Here is a 24,097-nt window from a genome sequence, read left to right as displayed (position 1 = left end):
CACAGAACCTGAAAAAACTGGTAATTACAGTAGCAAATATTTGTTTTTCATGCACACTCTCTTATTTAATCTTGAAAATGTTCCTACTAGGTAGAATTATTCTTGCCTTTTTTTTTTTTTTTTTTTACAGAAAGAGGAATCAGGATTCGAATGTCACAGAATTCTGGTTTTCTGATAATACATTAAAAGACTCTGAGGTCTGTCAGGGTGATGATCTTGTGGAAAAGGAGAACCAAACATGGCAATAACTGAGGAAGCCAAAATTCATACCCTTTGGCTTCATAATGCCATATCCAACTAGCAGGACCAGAAGAACATTCTAATTTCACTCTATTCACAGTTTGTCTAGATTTGGAGCCCTCAGAATGTGGGCCTTTGGAAAATCCTGGAGCAAATTCATTCATTCATTCATCCATCCATCCATCCATACATACATACATACATACCTACATCCCCATCCATTACACATTACACATTAAGAGATATTTTTGAATGCCTCTTATGGCCAGTCTGGTCCTGTTCAAAATGCTGGAGATACAGTCAAGGACAACATAGACAAAGTCCCAATGCTTTGGTGCCTAAATGGGGAGACAGATAATGATCAAGTAAAGAAGATATCTTCAGACAATGCTATAAAGAAAGTAAATCTGAGGTAACTGGTTCAGGGGATCTAAGTGGGTATTCAGCATCATGAAGCAGGTGGGTCAGAGAACACATCCTGGTCTACACAGTATCTGAAAGTCTTGTGCAGGAAAGTTGTCAGTCTTGCTGAGATTGGGGCAAAGCATCTTCCAGGCAAAGAGGAAAGCAGATACAAGGCCTTAGACCAAGTTAAGTCAAAGCTAAAGGAGGATAGTAGGAGATGATGCTGGAGAAGTAGGCAGGGAAAGTCAATGTAAGTATGCTCAGAAATTTAGATTTTATTCCAATTTCAAAGGAAAACCATTAGAGGGTTTCAGGCAAAAGAGTGCTGGTATTTAATTTATGTTTTTAAAAGATTCTTCTAGCTGCCATGTGTAGAATAGATCAAAAGGCAGCATGAGTGACAGATGGGAGATCAGTTAGGAGAATATTCTATAGCCTACAATGAGAGATGATGTGGTGTGGATTAGGGTAAAAGCAGTAGAAATGGAGAGAATTGGATAGATATGGTATATCCCATATTTTGAGCAGAAAGCTAATGAACTAGATGCAGAGAATGGACTAAAAAAGGGACTCAGGCAAGGATAATTCATAGAGCTAAGTCCTTGCAGCATATTCTGGTGAAAGAGAACATCTTTAAGCCTAGGCCATGAATGCAGTAAATCAAGGCAACTGAGACAATACACAGAATTAGGAAAAACTCAGGCTTTGGGGGCAAAACTATATTCAACTTCTGGTTTCACCATTAATAACTGTGTAACATTGGACAAGTTTCCCTACATATCTAAGCCTATATTTCCTCATCTACCGAGTGGTGATAATAGTGCCTACATCCTAAGATCATTACTAAGTAATTTATGGAAAACACTTAACACAATAGTAGCATATATTAAGTGCTCAATAAATGTTAGACTACCATTATTACCCTTTTTCAATAAGAATTATTTACAGGGAAAGCAAGTGTCACTTTTATGTTCTGCTCTGTGCTTAGCTTCTGGGTCTCTTGCTTTTTATCACACACCTGATCACACCATCCTCTTGGATCTGCAAGTAGCATCTCTTTGAGTTGGAGCTGCAAGGAAAGGTACTTGATCACCCATTCTCTGGGTGTTCATCACATACCAACAGGCACAAAGTTTCTGAGTCCACCCAGGCATCTTTGCCAGGCGTATCTGGCAGGTAGGACAATTTCACAGGCCACCCCTGGCCAACACTCCTCAAGCCAACGAGGATTTCCTTGAATATACTTGACATACTCAGAAGCACAACGCAAGTCTTAACACTACATAATACATTACGAAGCTTGATTATTCATGAATGGAGTCATATTGCAATATAGTTGCATTAGTCATCTGCTAGACCGGCACCTTAAAAACATCTTTTTAACCATGACCTATAGTTAGAAATACATCATGACCCAGGAAACAGCGTGTAAGGGAAATAAACCATCATGAAACAGGCTTTATTTTGCCACACACGGTGCATCCTGAATATTTCCTGTTTGTACTCCTCCCACTACACACACACATATACACCACCTTTTGTTTCAAATTCTAGTCACAATTCATTGAATGATTTCATGACCTATTAATGGGTCATGACTCAGTTTGAAAATTATGCTGCAATGCCACAGCAAATTGTTTTATAGCTGAGTCTATATTCATTTCTCTAAACCTCCTTTCTCAGAAAGTTTCTGTTTCTCTAGACTCACCCTGTGTAGTTTGCTATGATTTGCATGTGTTTGAACTCTCTACATCTGTAAAAGGCATTCATTGCTTGTAATTTTTCAAAGGGTGCTTGTAACTCAAGTGTTAGCCCATCTGTTAAGACCTATTTATTGCTTTTTAAAAGAAAAAAATTAAAAGCAAATTAGGAATTCCAGGCTTACACTAACCAGGATTTTTTTCCCTTTTGTAAAAGCCTTCCATCTGTCTGCCCTCTTTTGGACACAACTCAAATAGGAGCATGCATCTCATCAAATCAAATGTGGGCGCTGTCAAAAAGCTGCCAAAATATCGTGCCAGTTGCTTAATTTTCTTAAGGAGAATTAAAATCAGATTTAACATAATGAGTTGTTTGTTTTGTTGCTTTTCTTTCCATCCATTGTAGAAACATGGAGCTCAATTTACTGCATGTAAGTTAATGCGGTAGCCTTCCAGGGACAATCCCAAGGTACACTAACATAAATCTGGATAACACAGTTCCACTGGGGCAGATCAGTGGTGTAGAAACAAACCTTTGTGGGGATTTGGTACCAAATTGGGTACCAAAGCTTAAACTCTGAACCCATTTAGACCCAGGGTAAGGGTAATTACCCCATCTGAGTTGTTTTTCTCTTTCTCACAAAGCCTAATTCAGAAGAGCCAAATACCTTCAAAATCCATTCCCAGCAAGTCTTTTTTTTTTTTTTTAATGTAAGCTCTATACACAACGTGGGGGTTGAACTCATGACCCCCAAGATCAAGAATCGCATGCTTTACTGACTGAGTCAGCCAAGCTCCCCAGGTCATTTAATCTTTAACCAGTTCTCTTTCATTACCTAACCTTGAGCTTAAAAATAATAGCTTTCAGGGTGCCTGGGTGGCTCAGTGAGTTGAGTGGCCGAACTCTTGATTTAGGCTCAGGTCATGATCTCACTGTCCATGAGATTAATCCCCGTGGGGGAATCTGTGCTGACAGTGTGGAGCCTGCTTGAGATTCTCTCTCTTTCTCTCTCTGCCCCTCCCCTGAACTCTCTCTCTCTCTCAAAATAAATAAATAGACATTTAAAAAAATATATCTATCTACTCCAAAGATCTTCTAAGAATATTCAGGAACTTTATGTATAAGTAGATAAAGGGACCAAACAGTTACTGCTCAGTTATCAGATGACAGAGCCTGAGGTCTCTTGGAGAGCCCTCCCTCCCTCCACAAGTCAGTGGTCTTAAGATGGTGCCCTCAGGTCCACTGTCTACCAAGGATGTCAAACCTGGAGGGGAGGCTAAAGCCATGCAACTGTTAGGAGCAAAGACTCTGAAGTCAAGTGACCCTTATGGTCCATTGCTGGCTTTACTATTTAGATCAAATCACCAGTCTCTCTAAACCTCAGTTTTGGACATGGAGAAGGGCACTTGTTGGGACGAGCACTGGGTGTTATATGGAAACCAACTTGACAATAAACTATAAAAAAAAAAAAAGAAAAATAAACCTCAGTTTTCTCCTTGTTGAGGGATTAAATGTGAATAAATCATACGGACCACTTAGAACACTGTCCAGCAAAAAATGAAGACTGATACTATTATTATTGGTTTTGTTACTGCTATGAAGAAAAAAGGAACTTACTCCAGTATAGGGCAATCAGAATGTAAAGAAGTCTATAAAAAAGAAAGAAGGAGGCCTGCTTAAGGTGAATATGACAATAAAACCAAATGTTTAGATTTGGAAAGCAATGACACAGTACAAAATAAAACACTGATGAAGGTAAAGAAGTAAAGCTGGGAACACTTTTTTAGTGGAATATTTAGGAAGAATTGCTTTTCAGAATCAGTCTAATGTCTCAGTGGTTGGGCCCTATTTAATCCTGCACACATCTTTTAAATTAATCATAGAGGTTTATTAAAGCAGAAGCTTATTTTCCAATTTTCCTTCATGTCATTTTCATCTCTACTTGTCATCTTTTCATTCTGAAGAATCCTCCACAATAAAGTTAATTTTTGTTTACTCAAAATATGTTTGTTATGGACTCTGTCCCATCTCCCACTAATTCTTTATTATTGTCCTGTCATGTTTTTTTTTTTTAATTTTTAAATGTTTATTTATTTTTGAGACAGAGAGAGACAGAGTGCAAGTAGGGGAGGGGAAGAGAGAGAGGGGACACCGAATCCAAAGCAAGCTCCAGCACAGAGCCCGACGTGGAGCTAGAACTCATGGACTGAAAGATCATGACCTGAGCCTAAGTCAGACACTTAACCAACTGAGCTACACAGGCACCCCTGTCCTGTGATGTTAAATCACCTTCTGCCATTCTAATCAATGTACCCCCTGAATTTTCAAGTTTGAGGAGGCTGATAGAATGAAAATAACTGTGGCAACAATTTGGGTGGGTTTTAGCAGCATTTCTTTGTTTATAGTATTTAGCATAATATGTATTTATCTGCCCATTTCATGAATATGAATCTTGTCTCTAGTTTTCAGTTCAGTTCAATGACTCTCCTCATGACATCTAACAGAGGTCTTTCTAATGCATGATTTCTAAAATACATCTCTTGGGGCGCCTGGGTGGCTCAGTGGGTTAAGCATCTGACTCTTAGTTCATTTCAGGTCTTGATCTCAGGGGTCATGTGTTCAAGCCCTGCACTGGGCTCTGCCCTGAGAATGAAGCCTACTTAAAACAAAACAAAACAAAAAACTACCTAGGCAAGGCGATCTTTCCAGCCTAACCCAATTCACTTCTAAGATACATGTATTTGTGGAAAATGAAATATGTTTAGCTGTACTTCCCTAGTGATTTATTTTATTATTCCAGAAAGTCTTTATCCTTATTTCTGATTGATCAGCATTTGGCTATGGTCCCTCAGACTCTTCATCAAGTAACTAATGACCAATAAACAGAGTGTGCCAAGAAAACCATAATTTAAAGAAATCCTGCTTTTTAAGAAAATGAGTTTGTAAAGTGAGTATTCCTTTATAATGTAAATAAGTTTCCAATTTACCTAGGCTTACACTGAGATTTCTGTAGAGCACTTTTCTTAAAGGGGAACCCTAAGATTGTATCATAAAGGAAAAACAAGCTCATATTAAATTCCCAGAAATGTTTCTTCTGTGCAGTCTTGAACAAGGTATTTTAGCTTCTCAGAACCTCAGTTTCCTTATCTGTTAATGGTGGTGATAACATCCATCTTGAGTGTTATAAGGATTAAAAACGATAATATTCTTAGTAGACAGTAGGCACTTAATAAAGGCTAGCTAATTGTATAACCAGAGTTTCTAATAGAAAATGAAAGACAGAGGAAGCTGAAGAATAAGTCAAGCTGGAAAATTATTTTTAAATAGAGTAATCAGGAAGAATTACTCTCATGAATCGATTGAATACCCTGTTAGTGCTAAGTCACTCATACTAAGCCACCACCCACTGTCTGTCTACTGGTGTAGCCCTTTGGGAGAAACCCTAAATGCTTAGACTTCTGTCTTTGCCACCATGCTGATTTCCTTCTGTGTCACTTATTAATCAACGTTGTTTGATTTACCCAAGAATGATCTGGGTCTGGTCCTTTACTGGAGGTTAGAGCTGACATTTGTTAATATGATGGCCAAGCAGGATTAAATGAGATAATGCAGGGATAGTATCTGAAGTGCTTCTTTAATATCGTTACTATTTCCTAACTGGTAAAAGTGGTTAGACAACATGACTCCTGGATTCTATTCTATTTTTTAATATTTCATGACTTCAATCCCAAAGACACTAACATGAATCGCTGAAAGGAATGCAAACAGTCTTATCTACAATTGCAAAATATGAAGTGCTCTTAAAACTGAAAGTCGTTTCATTACTCATTCTTCTGCAAATCTGACCTGAATGGCTAGGAGGCTATTTATAGTTCTTACATATTTCACTGCAGAAATATTCATTCATTTGATTACAGGGTACAAACCCTGCTGGCTGTGTTATATAATAGATACAGATTGTGTAATTCCTTTACGGTGGCCTGCAAATACTGTAATCCAGGATCATATCTGGAAATCCTGAGATTCACCATCACCAGCTCTTTTCCTACAGAGGGTTCAGCACAGTACTCTGCCTAAGGCAACCTTCCCATTCAACTGACTAGATTCTTGTGAAGTATGTTTCTGCCTTACAATTCTGCAAACCAGGTTTCAGTCATCTGACTCCACAAAAGTATAGATGGGAAAGAGAAAGGAACCAAAATCAAATCAGTAATTTTGCCTAATTATCAGCTCTGTGAAAAAAATTTTTGATTAAAAAAGAAACTATTGAAATGTTTAATAAATAATGAGACTTAGTTATCATGTGAAGTTTTCACAAGGTATCACACCCTTCTAAGACTGTAACACCAGTATCAACAGACATTTTGCTAAGTTTTTTTTCCGAAGATCTTCCACATATTGTTTTCCCCAAATACCTATTATAGAAAATATTGTATCCATTTTTACAAATAAGAAAACTGAGACCCACCATACTTTGCTAATAACTATGCATAACATCATCAACAACAAAGTAAAAACTAATAAATGCTCCCTATATACTTAAGAACAGCAATCTTCAGGGGCGCCTGGGTGGCTTAGTCGGTTAAGCGTCCGACTTTCGCTTAGGTCATGATCTCGCGGTTCGTGGGTTCGAGCCCCGCGTCGGGCTCTGTGCTGACTGCCAGCCCAGAGCCTGGAGCCTGTTTCAGAGTCTGTGACTCCCTCTCTCTCTCTGACCCTCCCCTGCTCACGCTGTCTCTCTCTCTCCTAGAAATAAATAAAACATAAAAAAAAAAAAACCACCAATCTCCAGAAATAGAAGTCATCTCCAAGAACTTGAGGTACCAAAAATGCACCTCAGAATTTAATTATTCCAGGAATAGGTCCTTTCTAGCCATTATTTTATAATGTTTCAAAAACCCTGAATCCTGTTTCTAATTGTCCATTTATACAGTGACTTTAAGTCACACCAGAGGAATTCTTTTTGCATATAAATATTTCATTTTTCCAGCATATTTGTTGTAAACATTATATTTTCTAATTATTCCCTTGGCTTTTTTTGTCAGGAATCAGTTGACCATCTATATATTAAGATATTATTATTAGGCCCTGTTCTGTTGGCCTAAATTTTTCTATCTGTAGGCCAAAATCACATTATCTTGATCATTTTAGTTTTACAGTAAGTCTTAAAATCACATACCATAAGCCCTCCAACTTTGTTCTTTATTTCTAAAATTGATTTGTCCATATGGTCTTTTGTGCTTCCAATAAATTTTAGAATCAGCTTATCTAGGGGCGCCTGGGTGGCTTAGTCGGTTAAGCATCCGACTTTCGCTTAGGTCATGATCTCGCGATTCGTGGCTTCGAGCCCCGCATCGGGCTCTGTGCTGACTGCCAGCTCAGAGCCTGGAGCCTGTTTCAGTCTGTGACTCCCTCTCTCTCTGACCCTCCCCTGCTCACGCTCTCTCTCTCTCTCCTAGAAATAAAAAAAAAAAAAAAAAGAATCAGCTTATCTATTTCTACAAAAAAGAAGCTTGCTAGGATTTTGGCATCTTAAGAACAGTTAGTCATTCAATTGATGAACACGGGATGGCTCTCCATTAATGTAGGTCTTTAATTTCCCACAAAAAAATAGTATATATGTTTTCAGTGTATAGCTCTAGGGTGTTTTCTTAAACTTATTCCTAAGTATTACATAGTTTTTGATGTTATTGAAAGTGGTATTTTTTTATTGAAATTTCCAGTTGTTGCAAGTACTGTTGATTCTCATTTTTTGCAGTAGTTATGTTTTATGAAGTTACCAAAAAACACTAAATTAGTGAATCCTGAACCTTTGCTCCTAGGGGAAATACAGGATTAGGCTCTTGTGAATCTCTGTTCACAATATTTTCATCAACTGATCAATACATAACCTTGTTTTTTGTCTATTTCCGTTTAAAGACACCTTATTTAATATATATTGTAGCCTCATTAATGTTGAACTCACAGTTGACAGCAGTAAAACTCCTGTCTGAATGAACCAAACCGAGTCAAGCACATCACAGCTTTCTTGCACTTTGGAACACTACTCAGCATTTCAGCACTATATTTGAGTATCATTTGAAATAGCACACTCATCAACAAGAAGCGCAAAATGCAAAAAAAAAAAAAAAATGTGACACTGCCATGCAGAAAGGATATTTGTTAATGGTATGAGAGCTGAAACAAGAAAGCAGAGCATCACCTTTTTCAATTTTATCTGGTAATATGAGTGTTGGATAACTCAAAATTTTCTCTGCTCTAGTACATGTCCGGAAATGAACATGAAAGGACTGTAAGCACTGATTTGGGAGTTACAAATAAATTTGAGTAAGCAAGTTTGCAAATACAGAATCCACAAATAATGAGGATCAAGTTTATATAAAAATAGAACTGATTTTTCAAGTTGTTTACACAATTGATATTTACCTCCTATCTTGTGACTATGATAAACTCATTTATAAGTTCCAGTAGTTTTTTGGAGGTTCTTTAGGATTTTCCACATAGATAACCATGAGAAGTCTTCTATATTCTTACTAATTTTCTCTTTTCCTTTACCATCAATTCTGAGAGAGGAATTTGAAACCTCTGACTATAATTATGGATTTTTATTTCTCCATTCATTTCTATCAGTTTTAGCATTATGTATTTTGAGCCTGTTATTATATACACTCATATTTAGAATTGTTATGTTCTCTTGATAAATTGACCCATTTATCATTATCAATGGTAATATTCCTTGTTCTGAAAATTACTTTATCTGATATTAATATAATCACTCCAGCTTTCTTTAAATTACACAGTATATCTTTATCTACCCTTTAATTTTTTTAAATTTTTTAAATTTATTTGTGAGAGAGAAAGAGAGAGACAGCATGAGCAGGGGAGGGTCAGAGAGAGAGGGAGATACAGAATCTGAAGCAGGCTCCAGGCTCTGAGCTGGCTGTCAGCACAGAGCCTGACATAGGGCTCAAACCCACGAACTGTGAGAACATGACCTGAGCTGAAGTCAGTGCTTAACTGACTGAGCCACCCCAACACCCCACTGCCCTTTTATTTTTAATTTATCTGTATATTTAGACTTCAAAATTGGTTTCCTATAGACCCAATATAGAATTGGGACTTGATTTTTAATAATCCCTGCCTTTTAGATTGTTTAGGCTTTTTACATTTAATGTGATTTTGATGTGATTGGCTTTATATCTACCATCTTGCTATTTGTTTTTTATTTTCCTCTTTCCCTGTCTTCTGTTGCAATAATTGAATATGGTTTATGGTTCCATTTTATCTTCACTTTTGTCCTATTAGCTATTGTTTTGGTTTTTGTCTTGTTTTGCAGATTGCTTTAAGGTTTGTCAAAAGAAGAGGAGACCACTAATGTGATGTGGGTCAGTCAAGAAAGAATTCTTGAGATGTTTTCAGTGCAAATGGTGTTTTTATTAAAGCACAAAGATACAACCAGTGGGCAGAAAGAGCTACACTGTGATTGTGAGAAGTAATTGATCATATACTTTTAAGCTGGGGAGTAGAGATAAAGTTTCTAAAAGGATTTTCATATGTTAAGAAGATTTACAGGATCCTGGAGGTCTGGCTATTGGCAAGCTAAGGTTGCTTTTTGCCTCTAGCAAAACATTAACATTAAGGCAGTTGTGAATTCCTTGAGGAATGTCTTATTCTGCCTGTCTCAGGTATTTATCATTGGGCTATCAGTTGTAAGGAAATTTAATTTTACCTACAATTCTTTTGCCTTTGTTCTCCTCAACTACCACTTAATACTTGAAATAAAAAGGCAATAGAAAATAAGAGCTAGGCTGATCAGGCCGAGTATCTCAGAGCAGAGCAGATTACTGATTTTATATTCAGTTTTGGAAATGTGGAGTTCAGAATTGATGGGCTTTGAGTGGTATAAGTGAAAGTGTGATGACTCAGGTGAAATTACTGTTGACTGGTTGGCACTCAGCGGCATGATTATGGAAGTGAGTGCATCCTGGATTGATGCACCTCAGTAGTGAAAGGCTCACACTGATCTGTTGACTTACAAAGGCATGTTCACTGATGTGAGTTGTTGGTTGATTAAACAGCTTTAAAGGTAATCCTGGTGGCTACTTTTCACCATGGCCAAAACCTGAACATTTTATTCTAAGATTCAAAACCTACATATGCAACTTATAGTCTAGTTTCAAATAATATTATACAACTTCATGTATATTGTGAGAATCTTACCACAATATGCTTCAATTTCTCCCCTTCCATCCATTGTGCTATGCTGGTATATTTTATTTTTACATTTATTGTTAATCCCAAGATACATTGTTATTATTTTTAAATAATCATCTTTAAAAATTTTTAACAATAAAATAAGTTTTTTATATCTGCTCATATATTTGCCATTTCCAGTTCTTTTCATTCCTCTCTGGAGATCCAAATTTCCATCTAGTTTTATTTTCCATCTGTTTGAAGAGCTTCCTTTTACATTTCTTGCAGTATAGGCTGCTGGTGATAAATTTGTTCTACTTTTGTTTTTCTGTTTTATGAAAATCTCGGGGTTTTTTGTTTTTATTTTTTGAAAAACATTTTTGCTAAACTAAATATAATCTTAGTTTATATATTTTTTCCTTTCCATACTATAAAGACATCAGTCTATTGTCTTCTGACTTTCATGGATTTTAGCAAGAAGTCTATTATCCTTTCTTTGTCCCTCTTCATGTACTATGTCTATCTCTAGCTGCTTTAAGATTTTTGTCTTCATTATTGGATTTCAACAATTTCATTATGATACATTTTGTGTGGTTTTCTTCTGTTTCTTCTACTTGAAGTATATTGAACTTCCTAGATCTGTGGGCTTATAGTGTTCCTCAAATTTGGAAATTTTTTTTACTATTATTTTCTCAAATATTTTTCTGTCTCTCCTTGTTTTCTCCTTCTAAGGCTTCAATTACATGTACACTAGACTACCTGATAGTGTCCCACAAAGCACTGATTTTTTTTTCTCCATTTCATTTTAGATTGTTTGTACTGTGACATCTTTAAATTCATTGATCTTTTTTTCTGCAGAGTNATTAAATATTAAATCCAAGGATGTATTTTTCATTTCTGATATATATATATATATATACATTTTTATTTTTAGTTCAATTGAGATGTTTTTATATCTTCCCTTTCTCTCTTCATCATTTTTGCTTTCCTCTTTTCTGAAACATATGGAGATGGGTGTTTTAAAGTCTTTCTCAGATAATTCCATCTTGTCTGTCATTTCTAGAAATGCTACTATTGATTTTTCTTCTAATTATGGATCGTATCTTGCTTCTTTGGATACTTGATAATTTTTGTTGGATGTGGGACATTTTTAGTTATATACTGCATGTGCTAGATTTTGTTGTATTCCTTTGACTATCGCTAAACTTTGTTCTGAAATGCAGTTCAATTACTCATAATAAGTTTGACCGCTTCAAAGTCTGATCTTATACTTTGTTAGTGTAGATTCATGGCAGCCTTTAATCTGAAATTAATTTGGCCAGCTAGTGAGAACACCAACAAGTCCCAGCCCTGTGAAATCTATTTCCTTTCCAGTGTTCTTTCCAGAACCTCAGTTAATTTTCTCACATGCATGAGTAGATAATTACTTAGCCAAAGACTCAAGAAATTCCTTCAACAGATGTGCAAAGATCTCTGTCTGTGAAACTCTTCCCTAGCCCTTATTTTTATCTGAAAATTCTATCCATCTTGGTCTGCTTAAATTTCAAACTGTCTCCTCAACTCACTATGACCACTAGTGTCTGTTTGGGGTCCCCTTTCCTGTACTGCTATCTGGAAACTCTCTCCAGATAAGCTATTATGACTGTAGGGCTCACCTCATTTGTTCCCTTGTCTCAGGAATCATTGTTCTGTGCTGCCTATTGTCCATCATCTGAATCCCATTGTTGCATCTATTTTGCCCAGTTTTATAATTGTTTAAAGAAGGTGAATAAATATGATCCTAGTTACTCCATTACAGCCACAAGTTCCCTGAGGTGTTCTTTTAGTGTAAGACATTTTAGAGATGAATGAAAAGATTAACTAAAAATAATGGAGGAGCACCTGGGTGGCTCAGTCGGTTGAACATCTGATTTCAGCTCAGGTGATGAACTCTCAGTTTATGAGTTCAAGCTCCGCATTGAGCTCTGTGCTGACAGCTCAGACCCTGCAACCTGTTTCAGATTCTGTGTCCTGCTCTCTCTCAGTTCCTCCCCGACTCACACTCTCTCTGTCTCTCTCTCAAAAATAGTTTTTTAAAACAAAAGTAAATAAATAATTGAACTGCCTTTTTTGAAAACAGGTGTTTTGTTTTGTTAGCTTAATAAACAACTAAGACAAAAGTTAATATTTGCTCATGCATAGCAGTTAAGTGCATGGACTCTGGAATCATGTTGCTTCAATCTCAGTGCTGTCATCTACAGGCTGTCTGAGTCTGATCTATGTACTCATTTCCTCTTTGCCTCTGTTTCCCTATCTGTGGAAGGAAACTGATAACACTACCTATTCCATGGGGTTTTAGTGAATATCAAGTGAGCCATATGTGTATGAGTCACTATAACCATTACCTATTGCTATGTAACAAACTTGTATAACAAAATACTCTAAAATTTTGTGGCTTAAAACAAAAACAACTTATTAACTCACAATTGGGAAGGCAATAATTTCAGCTGGGCTTCTCTGGGGTTCAGCTCATTGTTGGCCCTGATGATGGGAATAAGTGAACCACATTTCCCTTCTCCTCCCACATGGTAGCCTGGGTTTGTTCACATAATAAACAAGGGTTCTAAGAGCAGCAACACTGCAAGTTTCATTACTCAAGCACTTTCCAAGTCTATCCCTCAGTCACATTTTCTATTTTCCCATTTACCAATATAAGCCATATGGCCTAGCCCAGAGTCAGTGTAGGAGGGCATCATCAGTGCATGGATACAGAGAAGGGACAAACTCATGGCCATTTTTTGCAATCTATCATAGGCACTGAGAAAAATTCTGACTGTTTAGTACTTGTACACTAGTTTTTCTTTATTTTATTGTAATATAAACTCAACAGGCATATAGTAGCTATTATTTATAAATGATAGACAGTAATAAGAACCAGGTATCTAAGGTGTTAACTGTTAACTCTATCTCATCAGTATACTGTTATAGCTAAAATAAATGTGCTTGTCTTAGCTCAGCTGATCTTTTCACTCTGCTTCTGTGCAATCATTACAACTTCAGGGACACCTCTTGTCTCCAAATCCACAATTACGTTCTTCTGCAAAATTCCTTCTCTCTGCACTCTTCAGTGAGAACAGTTGTATAAATCACCCAGAATGTTGGCAAGAAAAGAGCATCTTCTGGGCTGAGTGCTTTTTGAAAAAAGTCTTTCCTGCTACCCAGAAGTCATTTACATAGGTTAATTCCTGGAGTTTAAAATCCACAGTACCCCTTTGCTGTAGCAACCGTGAAACTGTCTTTTTTGCAGAATCACAGAGGGGTTACTGGTTAAGCATTTTATGTACCCATATGGGCACACTCTTGACAACAGAAATACTATTTATTGTTCCTGTGCACTTAAGACTGAAGAACTCTTTCTCTCTCTGGATATGTTGCTCTCCTGATACCAAATGCCACGATTATTGTCCCAATGAAGTATTACCTGAATATCCCTGGATCAATCACTCATCTGCAAATCATTGCTCAATCATTCTCTGGCCCCACATTCCCAAACTTGATTCAATCATAGATAGTGTGTGCATATCCCACAAGTCTTCACTGTACCTCGGTAACCTACAAGTCACCTACTTCCCTGTGGCAGGATGATTCATTGAGATATTAATGTTACCTTGTTCTTGCTGCAGTAGGAGAATACATAGAATAAAAGGGAAATTTTCCTCATCCTACCTCCCTTCCAAGAATAATCATGTCTCTGTGATTGGCCTCTCTTGCTTTGTGGAAATTATTTTAGTAGATTTTTGTGCTCCAGAAGAGACCCTGAAAATAACTTTCTACCCACTCCCCCAACCTCATACCCAAATCTTTGTTTAGGAGGAAGCTAGTGCTTAGAAAACAGGGATTAATGGCCTGAATTCTAGTGAAAGAGAAAGATTCCTGCAGAGTGGGAATTTGGGGAAGAGGAAAAAGAGACATTTTATGTTTCAGGTATAGACAGAAGACTTAGACCTCACTCCCATGCAGTGGCCCATGAGTGGTCAACATGGATGGCCCATGATGTGACAACACATGGATACCATGGCCTTTGGAACCATGACCAAGTTTGGTGCAAGAGACTGTTCATGTTTAAATGGACCAAAGTGGCTTGGAGAAGGAATATCTTAGCAGCAACTATGAGAAAATAAAGACGGAGGGCCTTTGTCCAAGTGTTCCATATTGTGTAAGCCCTAATAGGGAAATAGACCTGTCTCCCCTCCTCTGTCCCATGTGCCTGCAATTAGGTGTCTTGCTAGCTCTGGTATGACCAAGCCAGGAAACAAAGCATGTGTCACCTTTTTCATATCCTAGTCCAGGTGCAAAATTATACTGATTGACTTGTAAAAGTAAAATCTTTATGAAATTCCTAGGAGCTGATCTTCTGAGCTATTTTCCATCTTTGCTTTTTTTTTTAGTTTCAAGCTAGTCACCAGAGATCCCAGAGATAATAAGATATAGGAGTTGGTAGGAGTCTCGTGTGTCAGTGCTAAAATCCCTTTTGGATCTGGTGCACGATAACTAGCTGACTGGCACCAGTAAGTCTGTTAGCAGGTGTGAGATAAAGAGGATTCAAATCCTACCATGGCCCAGAAAGCAATTACACAGAAATGTTGCTGCAGGACTTAACATTAAAAACTCTCCATCACTTCTAGTTGGCTCTATCCACTAGTCCAAAGGCAATTTCCTCCCAAACTTTTAGCATTATAGAGTCCCTCTTTCCCCTTGAACCTGAAAATCCAGCTGTGTCCTCTCGCCTCTGACATCAGCATTACTGGCTTTGATACAGCCAACCATCTGGTTGATGAGGCATGAGGCACAATGGAATCCAGCTCACTATTCCCTGCTGTTTCCACATGAACACTACAAAACTCACTGGCGTCAACATGGATGCTGAGCTATGACTCAGACTCACACGGAATTAGCATATTAAAAAACCATGGGCTGTAAATTCTGATGACCATCATTGACATTTGAAGGCTAGATTGAGGTGACTGTTTTTGTGATATCACAGAATTTTGAGGGGATACTTTTAGTCAGGTGGTCTCTCCCAAGAAGTTTACCAGATGATGTGAGATCTTCAGTACAGGCAATATTGTAGACATTTAGAATATTGAGAAAGGGAATTAACATTTTTAGCTATTTCATTGTTTCAAGTATGTAATGTATCTGTTCATTTACTGTTTGAATTCATACTTCTAAAGCTGCTCTTTATTTTTTTTTCCTACTCCTTTTCAACACATTATCTGTAAGTAGAAAAGTTCTACCCATCAGTGTTAACCATTTTTTTCACCTCCCACCCACAAAACCTCACTCCCTCAGCTTTCCTGTCATTTCTAACTTGTAGAATTTTAAAGGGGAAAAGAAACACAACAACAACCACAAAAAAAGAAGGAGTAAAAGGAGTGCCTGGCTGGCTCAGTTGGTTCAATGTCCGACTCTTAGTTTTGGCTCAGGTCATGATCTCACGGTTTGTGAGTTCGAGCCCCAAATCTGACTGCTCTGCAGGTGTGAAGACTGCTTGGGATTCTCTCTCTCTCTCTCCCTCACTCTGTCCCTCCCCCTGCTCTCTCTGTCAAAATAAATGAATATACTTTAAAAAAAAAAAAAAAAGAAGAAGGAATAAGGAGCTTGGATGGCTTAGTCGGTTGAGCTTCTGACTTTGACTCAGGTCATGATCTCATGGTTCAGTTCATGAGTTCCAGCCCCACATCGGGCCTGCTGCTATCAGCACAGAGCCTGCTTTGGATCCTCTGTCTCCCTCTCTCTCTGCCTCTCCCCTGCTGGTGCTCTCTCTCTCAAAAATAAATAAAACATTTTTTATAAAAGTAAAAATAAAATTAAAGAAAAGAAGGAGTAAGAGTAATAAGAGGCAGCTTGATGGTAGGAACAGATTTTGTAATCAGAGACTTGAATTTAGTCATCACTCTGCTACTTAATAAATGAGAGATCTTGTGTAACATCATTTGAACTCTCTGCACCTCAAATTCTCTAATCTGTAAATTAGGAAAATACTAGTAAATAAGATAGGGTGTGGTCTGTGTAATCTAGCAGGCCTTTATAGATATTATTTAATAAGGAAAAGTGAAAAAAAGATTTTGAACTTCATATTAGACCAAAAGTAGAGCCACTAAAATGAAAGTTGCTAAGGAAAACTAGTTTCTCCTCCTCATTTTCCTCTTGAGCACTGAAATAAGGACTATCCTTATTTGGTTTAGTGCTTTCATTATGGAGATGAATTCTCTGAATAGATTTTCCCTGGCAGAATGAGAATCTCTCTCTCTCTGTCTCTTCAGGTAATAGAAATTTAGGATTTAGGAAGGAACAGCAAGACTTCCATTTATTTATTTGCCTGTGTCTGCTGGACTGTCCAGTTGTCCTTCTTTCAGTTCCTTTGAAACTGAAATATAAAAAGCAAAAGGCCATCTACAGCCTTGCTCAATGTGACTGTGCAAACCTATTCCATTCTTAGTTTGTATTCAGGACACACACGCTCCTCCTCCTGTAGTATTTGCTGATATACTTTGCACTCCAGCTGCTGCAATATTTAAATCAGTGATTCAGTACACAGACCACACGATGTGCCACTACACTCCAACAAGCAAGGTCTGTCTCTCCATGGGGACAGAGGATCTAAGCATCTGTCATTCTCCTCCTGTCGCTTATAATTAACCACACACCCCTTTACACACATAAATATTTATGTGCAAAAATAAAACTCCCTGGTGCTTTAAACCAATCTTTCTTCCCCTCATTGAGCTTTGGAAGTTGCCAAAATGAACTTTTTACTTAATTCAAGACTCTATAAGAAACTCTTTGGTGTGAGGAACTTACAACACATAATAATATTCCCAGAAAATAATTTTAAAACCTCAGAGTTAGAAGTAGATATATGTGTGATTCTAGAACGTAAGCTCCATGAAGGAGCAATCTTTGTCCATTTCACAGATATGTTTCAAGTGTTTAGAATAGTCCCTCTTACATAGTGTGAGCTCGGGGAATATTTTTTGAATATTGAATAAATGAATGCACACTGACCCCAACTATGAAACATGATTCTGTTGTTTAAGATGAAGAGTTTAAGTGTGGAACTTCTGGGCAAACATTGTGGAACATGAAAATACTATAATATTAAGGGAGAATAAACTGGCATGAGAAATAGTCATGAGATGTAAAAGTTCAACAAGCAATTTATTCACTTAACAAATGATCATTAACGATTGTCAAGCATCATCATCTTAAAGTCCTTAAAGTGATTATAAAAAATAGAGTCATCCTTAACTTCAAGGAACTCTTGGTTTTTGTGTGATTCTCAAACGATGGTCCATGGATCTCTTATCAGTATCTGTTAAAATTGCAGAATCTCAGGTCACACCCCAAATTTACTGAATCAGAATTACCGAGGACAATCTGAGAAATCTGTATTTTCAACTTGCTAGCCAGGCACTTATGAACACTAATGTTTGAGCAGCTGGTCTATTGGAATTCATGTTATTTGTTTGTTTCTTGCCAAATAGGTGGTCTCCGCTCCCATTAGGGTAACGCTTACATTGCCACAGCCAAATATCCCTTATTGAACCAATAGAATAGTAATATTTAAATAAATGATGATTTTTGATAAGTTGTTGAGCATCCTGTTGATTCTAGCCTACAAAACAGTCCTCTTTTAAAGTAATCCTTAGAGGGACTAGTGATTTGAGATGAATTTAAAAGATTAATCTTGGGGCGCCTGGGTGGCTTAGTCGGTTAAGCGTCCGACTTTCGCTTAGGTCATGATCTTGCGGTTTGTGGGTTCAAGCCCCGCGTCAGGTTCTATGCTGACTGCCAGCTCAGAGCCTGGAGCCTGTTTCAGTCTGTGACTCCCTCTCTCTCTGACCCTCCCCTGCTCCCGCTGTCTCTCTCTCTCCTAGAAATAAATAAAACATAAAAAAAATTTAAAAAAAAAGATTAATCTTTAGTACATGTAGACAGGAAAAGCCCAACTAAATTCCTTGCATGTCAGCTGAGTTCCTAAACTTCTTCAAATAGTATTTGAAATTTGCCTCAGGCCTCATCAGTTTCAAATATCCCAGCATTTCCATTAACTTGTCCTGCTCAGCAGTAACTCCAGAACTGACACCTGCACACTTTCTTGAAAAGACTAATTAGGTCCTCAGTGCCCAAGGTGTAGTCAGAATCAACTACCATCTGGCTCAGGATGGTGAGGCCTTAACATTCTGAATGCTTAGCTTTAATTATGTGTTTGTGTGATTTACTGCAGCTTTCTATGGACTACTGACATAAGCTCATCTTTCAACAACTTTGCAGACCCTCTATGGATTGTAAAATTCATTTCTTGGTTCTTCTTCTCCATTTGGATATCTCTTCTGACCTGACTTCCCCAAGAAGAGCCTTTCCCATCTTCCATTTTGCTACTGTCTTATTTGCTTCTACTCTTTCATATCTCTGCATTGTTCAACTCTGTGATTTCAACCAGCTCGTGAACCTTGTCCTGTATGGGTTCTGATGCCTCTAATAACCCTTCTCTCTGTTTTAACATTCTTGCCAACTCTTCTTTAATTCTTCACCAATTCTGTTTGAAATGATTTGTAAAAGTTTAATATTTAATTATTTTTCTTGTTCTGTGATTCAGAGCTATATTTGCCATTTCACTAAGCAGAGGGTACAAATTGAGAGTTCTATCACATACTAATGTTATTATTTACACATTATTTTATACTCTTATTCTCTGTGGGAAAAGTATATTAAATTCAATGCAGTCCAGAAAAAAATGAAAATGATTTGGGAATTGCAAGCATTGGTCCCTGAGCTAGCTGCAAACATCTCCTTAACATTTTGGGGGGAAAAACAGATTAGCAGTGATTTGAGATAACAATTTTTAATGTCTTAATGTTAAACTGCATATTTACTGTTAATCAAAACAATTTTTCAACTCAAAGTGATGGTACTTAGTGTTCTGTTAATTATTCAAGGAGGTAATCAATTTGTCCCTTAAATGATGTTCAACTGATTTAAGAGAAGCTAATCATCAGTTATGAAATCCATACGGCACAGATGAGTCAGGGATAAAATGTTTTTTGCTAACTTGGGGCCAATAATTCTGTCTCCTTAAATTACCTCTTATTTCAGTTGGAAGAGAGGTTATTTTCTTTCCTTAAATGTGTAAGAGTTATAGTCTTATCTGTAGACTGAAAATTAAAGCCTAGGTTAGCCTATAGTTTAGGAATCAAACCAAGGACCATACTATATAGTAGTTCAATTCCTCATGTAATCCCTAAAGGTCAATACTTAGGCAAAGGAATTATAATTCAATGTTAAAAATTGCTATGAATAAAATATGGTTGTTTATAAATTTAACTCCCCTTAATGCCATAAAGAGGACTTAGGCATGGTGTTTGGTATAGATCATTTTATCTGATAATATTCATCCATTTAACAAATAGTTATTAAGCATCTATTAAGTATCTGGTACAATGTTAGACACCAAAAAAAAAAAAAAAATGTAAGTAAAGGCATATAAGACACAGTTACTGAGTTTAAAAGGCCAAAAAGAAACAAAAAGCAATCACCATAGTAGAGCTTAAAAGTTCTTATCACAAGAAAAAAATTATAACTATGTATGGTGATGGATACCGACTAGACTTATTGAGGTAATCATTTTGCAATATATATAAATATCAGATCATTATGTTCTACACCTGAAACAAATATAATGGTATATGTCAATTGTACCTCCATAAAATAAAAAACTTTAAACAACTATCATAATAGATAACTGGATACATTTTCACTAGTTAAAATGAAGTTAAAAAGATAAAGAAGCAGAGTCATATAGCAACATACTATAATTTAAGCATCAGAGATTGGACAAAAGCTACAAATGTCAGGAAAAAAAACACAGTTCAATGACTCTTAATTCAGTAGCATGGCAATGAGGATGACTGGCCTATAATTCTTACCTTGTAGCTATCACTAACGTCCTGTTTGACTTTGGGAGTACTTAAATTTTCTCTGTATTTAAAATTTCTCATCTGCAAAAGAGCAGTAATAGAGGTAATGTAGTAGTAGAGGTCAATTTCCGATCATTTGGAAGAAAACCAAGACATCCTCAAGGCCTGTACTTGGAATCCAAATGCAAAGTGCATTAGTCGACCAATCTTTCAGTCAGTAAGTATCTATTGATTATCTACTGAGTGCTCTCCAGGGTGCCAGGCCCTATGGGAACACACAGAAAAGGGAATAAAATTATCATTTTCTTTATTAGCTGTCAACCTTGTTGGGTAGAAAACAATTAATATGCAATAATAATGAGGAAGGAAATGAATTAATTAATATTTATTGGGTGACTACTATATGCCAGATACTGATATGCTTTTTAGATTGTAAGATTCTTTTGCATGTTATGTTATTTGGAAAGTGAGCAAGTGCATATAATCAAAAGCTAGACTGTAGTCTTTTAAGAGCTATAGAATGTTGGATTAGAGAGATATCAATGAGGCTTCATTTGGGGATGGCTGCATTGAAGTTAGAGAATTTGAACTGAGCCAAAGGTGAACTGTTTTGGAGCAGATGAAGTTGAATATAAAACAACACATTCCAGAGGAAAAGGATCAAGCTCAAAAGAGGCAAGGGGCAGAACAAGCTGATTATGGTGCATTTATGGGCATATGCTTTTGCCAAAACAGAGCTCTTACAGACGAACAATGGGAAGCTAGAGCTGGGCTTTGAAATCCTCATTTAAAAGTTGCAGGAGTGTCAATTTAGAAGAAAGTGTGTAGGAAAAAAGAAAATATTTGAAATAGGGAGAGGATGAAATTTCTAGAGTAGGGAACTCATGTGATAAAAGAGGTTTATGAGAGACTGGTCTGAGTATGGTATATTGATTAGATTTTAGGGTGCTGCAACTGGACCATTAGGAGATCGGCTCCTTCTGACCCCATAATTCTGATTTCTGCAACACCCAGATCACAGATTTTTCTCTTATCATTTGTATAATAACATATCCCTTAGAGATTTTAGATCTGCCATTTGATTTACTGAACCTGCAGTGACAGATGGCTTATGCAATATAAAGTGCTAATCCTACTTTGTTCAATTTGAGATTTGTCATGCAGAGATTTTCTCGAAAAGAGAACAGTTGTTTATTTGCCCAACTTTTATTTCTCCACTGTCTTCCCATCTACCTTTTGGTTCAGGGTTGAATTTTAAAAAGTCAGCAAATTAATACCATTAATCCTTTTCCTTCTTTCAATTTCTGGGAACGGTGAGTGCCTGGCAGAGGTGAAATAGGGCCATGAGCCTTGCAGGGTCTTCAGAGTTTTTCCTGAGATAAGAAGTTAGAGACCAAAGACAGAAAGAATCAAAATGAGGGGTGCTGTCACAACTTCCTTCTCTGCACACCTGTGGGAGAGAGCTGGAGAGAAGAAGGGAGAAGCAGTCAATGGAAAAAAGAAAAGTGGAGATAAAGTGAGTGCTATGAGGCTATGATCTCGACTCAGAAAGAAACTTATTTTCAAGTCTCAGAGAGGAACCATGAGGCCAACTGAAGACACACACTTGGTTCTGCCATTCCCTACAGGATCTAAGTAGACCCCCGGGTAGTACCCCGGCAGCAGTTTTTGCCTCTGTGCTTCCTCCTCTGTTCCCCTTATTTCTATTTCTCCGTCCCACAACCCTATTCCTCCACCAGAAACCTGTCCTCTCTCTTATCCAGACCCATTGCAACTGTTCAAAGGCAAAAAGAGGGGAGTTATTTTGGTTGCACACAGGAAGGGCTGACATTTCATTTTTACAGAGAGTACATTTTTTCAAGTTACGCTTCAGGCCTGGGTGTGTATGTATGTATGCATGTACATATGTCTGTCGATCTGTCTATCTATCTATCTATCTATCTATCTATCTATCTATCTATATCAGCTATTTGAATGTATATTAACCAGATATGCTTTTATAAGCAGGGCTATGGGGGTCTTGATTTCTAGGCCTATCTAGAATCCTCACAAATGTCCCTTACTGCCATATTCTGTCCCTTCCTTTTTATTCCTACCCTTTTCACCTTGACTTTGCTGTCCTCACTGTCTTCTCCTCTTTTCCCACTCGTGGCAGAAAAACACCAAAGCAAGGATAAACATGGGGACTTCCCTTAAGAAATATTGTTTCTAATAGAGGAGATGTTCTAGAAGGTGGACTGTCTAGGGCAACACCCAAAAAGCACACAGTTTTTTTCTTCATCATTTTTGTCCATGGCCTAAAGACCCCCTTCTTTCCTACACTGGAATATGAAATTGGGTCACTATAACCAGGGCACTATTCATCAAGGCTCAAGGAATTAGTGTGCTGCAGCCCTCATGCTCCTTTCTTGCCTCGTATCAGGGTCACAGTAGGGATGAGGTAACCTCACCTCTACCGGGGGAGCCTAATCACTCTCAGGCCTAGACTTGGGCCACTGAACACAAGGCAGAAATGCTGAGATGCCCCTCTGTGCTGGAGAGTTAGAAGAGAAGATCGTCTACTCTAGAATCTGGATGAACTTTCTGAATCCTTTCAAGATTCACTTTTCTTGAATTCTGAAATCGGACATACACCATCATTTCTACTTGTTCTCCTCCTTACCTCTCCCTGCCCTTTCCTTTACACACACACACACACACACACACACACACACACACACACACAGACCCTCTTTATTCTGTTTTACAGCAAAGAAGTCCTATCTAGTTCCCTGTGTTTTCCTCCATTTCAATTGCGTGTAAAAACATCAGCAATGATTCTAAAGCCATAAAGTTTATGATTTGGAAATAGTATATTCCAATTAGGTAATAGTGCATGGAGCATCTGTACACTGTTGCAGACCAAGTTACGAATCCTTCATTTCCACAGTGCCCTAACCCCACTCTGTGGTCAATTTCATTATAGGAAATGGCTAAGTTTTAATAAATATTATTCAAGTCCACCCATTCTGAACTGGTCTCCAGATTACTTCTCAGTCCATAGCTTCTCAATCACAAGTGCCCTGAAGTAATAATTCCCCATTAGCTAATCAATGAGCTTCCTTGTAGGAGCTTTGACATATATCTGTGTATTAAATAGAGGAATAGGATGGAATAGAGACACCAACATTGATTTTTTTTATATGCTAAACACTGCATCAGACACTCACAGATTTTCATCTTAGTTTCATTGTGATGAAACACTTACAGGACATTTAGAGCCAAGGATTTAATGGTTTAAAAACATACTGGTTCCATTTGTCCTACAAGTCTGACAAAGATATATTTCCATGCTTTTTCTTTTAATGCAGTGATATTGTATCTCACCTGTTATGTTAACTAATCTCATTCTTTTTAGCCTATTTAAAATTCATTTTTAAAATTAAAATACTTTTCGATCCTTCTTGCTCAGAATGTTTCAGACACATGCTGCTACATAGACACATTGTACACCCACATTAATCAAAGCATAGAGAAATGATTACTAAAGATGTGAGATGGATAACACTGTCTTTTAGACATCCAGAGCAAATACTATACCGCACAGAAGATAATATTAA

The sequence above is a fragment of the Crocuta crocuta genome, unplaced genomic scaffold (assembly GCF_008692635.1).
Source record: "Crocuta crocuta isolate KB4526 unplaced genomic scaffold, BGI_CrCroc_1.0 scaffold55, whole genome shotgun sequence".
Taxonomy (NCBI): domain Eukaryota; kingdom Metazoa; phylum Chordata; class Mammalia; order Carnivora; family Hyaenidae; genus Crocuta; species Crocuta crocuta.
This window is presented reverse-complemented; position numbering follows the sequence as displayed.